At 36.8% G+C, this 2,500-nt stretch overlaps 1 protein-coding gene across 3 annotated transcripts in view; it reads left to right on the forward strand.

Moving 5' to 3' along the window:
• Window positions 1–2,500, forward strand: part of LOC106877393 (abl interactor 2) — a 57,143-nt gene that overhangs the window by 26,307 nt on the left and 28,336 nt on the right. The gene's annotated exons all lie outside the window — the stretch shown is intronic.

A 2,500-nucleotide genomic window follows, 5' to 3' on the forward strand; every position in this document is an offset into this window, starting at 1 on the left:
GAGGCCCAATGTACGAAGGTCTTGCCTCACCACCTCAGCCCAGGTCTTCCTGGGCCTACCTCTTCCACGGGTTCCCTCAACTGTTAGGGTGTGGCACTTTTTCACGCAGCTATCCTCCTCCATTCTCACCACATGTCCATACCAGCGCAATCGTCTCTCTTGCACGCCACAACTGATGCTTCTAATGTTCAGCTTTTCTCTCAAGATACTTACACTCTGACGGGTATTCACATTGACATTACACATCCAACGGAGCATACTGGCTTCATTCCTTGCGAGCTTACGTATGTCCTCAGCAGTTACAGCCCATGTTTCACTGCCATGTAGCATGGTTGTTCGTACGCATGCGTCATACATATATATGGATTCAAATAATCCAGTTGTATTCATAAAAAAGCTCCTAAGTTTGTCATAACATAAACCATATAGATGATATGGTAATATACATGAGAAAAGAAAAAGGAGAATATAAAGATATAAGGGATGGAGAAAAATGATGAATTTATTTAACAATAAACATTGAAAAATCACTACAAATTTGTTTCAGTAGCCCAAAACATGTAAACATGTAGCTTATATTATCATATATTTATCCTGCTCACATGTCTGCATTAATTCAAAATACAAAAACAAATTTGTAGTGATTTTTCAATGTTTATTGTTAAAATATTCATAATTTTTCTCCATCATTTATATCTCTGTATATCATCATCATCATCATCATCATTTAACGTCTGCATGGGTTGGACAGTTTGACTGAGGACTGGTGAGCCAGCAGCCGCACCAGGCTCCATTGATCTGGCAATGTTTCTACAGCTGGATGCCCTTCCTAACGCTAACCACAACGAGAGTGTAGTAGGTACTTTTTATGTGCCACTGGTGCAGGATCCACTCAGGCAGGCCTGGCATCGATCATGTTCGGATAGTGCTTTTTACATGCCATCGGCATGGGGGCCAGTCAGGGGTTTCTGGCATATATATATATATATGTATATATATATGTACACACAAACATATGTATACATAGATATGAATATATGCATGTATGTTAAGAAGGCTGTGAACAAAAGGAGGAAACAACATGAGAGAAACAAGTTTTAATGAATGGCATATTAGTTTAATGCTTAAAATGAAGGGGAAATGCCTTGATGTTTCAGATGTTAGTTCTTCACCATAAGACAGATAGGGATGAAAAGATTAAGGAATGAGAAAAAAATTGTCGAAAAATATCTGGTGGTGGAGGAAAGTGCAATTGAGGCATGTTGGGAGGGAGGGAGGGAACATGACAGGAATGGGAACAGAGAAAGAGATTGAAAAGGGAGAAGAAATAGGATCAGTGAAAAAAGATGAGAGGTCTGCATGTGCATTAGAAATATATATTATGAAGGCGATGAATATAAAAAGACAAGATAGAATGGAAAAATTTTAATAAATACATTAGATATATCATCTTCAATGATACCCTACGAGGTGAATTTAGGTGCACCTTAGCACTTTTTTGTAACCTACCCTGTCATAGACTAAAACGAGTATGATTTAGGTTTTAGAAAATCTATAATAATTACTTTGCATCTGTGGTCTGGAAACCCATCTTTTTCAGAATATTGTTTTACTGGAAGACATCCAGAGACAGGGCAAGCAGACAAATACCTTTTGTCAATTACTTGCTGTATCTTGATTATATTGCTTCTCTCAGCATTGACACATTAATGTTTTGACATTGAGCAGCTCAAATAACAGAAAGTCACTCAGATTACCTTTCATATTTCCTACAACTTTGGCCACCTTCTTTCTTAAAATTTAATACCTCCACCACACATGGACATGATTATGAAATGTAGAACAACACCCATGACATTTGGTCATGCTCAGAATCGTTGATGCATGGAAGAAACTACTTGCATTACTTATTAGCTGTCAAGATACTGTTTCCTTCAAAAAATTCCATACTTCCCAAAATTCATCAACACTACTCCTGATGTGCTTATGGACCCTTTTCTTTTTATGACTTTTACCAATGTTCACTTTCCTGTCTTTTATTCTGTGTACTGTGCATGGACTTTTTGCATTTCATTGCTGTCATTCTTTATTTGTTTTTGTTTTCTGTTCCCTTTTAAAACTTTTTCTGATGAGTTGTAGTGCACCTGAGCACTGTATGAGGGGTGCTGAAAAGTTCCTGACTTTGGGTAAAAGAAAATACTGGAGAATCAGTTAATTATGATTTTAATCAACATATTCTCCTCTCAGATTCACACAGGTGTTGCAGCAGTTTTTCAGTATTTCTAAGCCCTGTAAAAAAACTCAGAAGTTTGGGTCTCCAACCAGGCCTTTCATGATACCCTTAAAGCCAAGAATTTTTCAGCAACCCCTCATATATCATACAATGAGCTCATTATTATCATTATAATTAATACCAGAGCATCTTGAAAAATATGCTACTAGTATGATTAATGATAATATATCTCTGTCATTCAACAACAAAAATGCAAATATTTGATCA

This window comes from Octopus bimaculoides, chromosome 16 (assembly GCF_046866305.1).
Source record: "Octopus bimaculoides isolate indiv1 chromosome 16, ASM4686630v1, whole genome shotgun sequence".
NCBI classification, from domain to species: domain Eukaryota; kingdom Metazoa; phylum Mollusca; class Cephalopoda; order Octopoda; family Octopodidae; genus Octopus; species Octopus bimaculoides.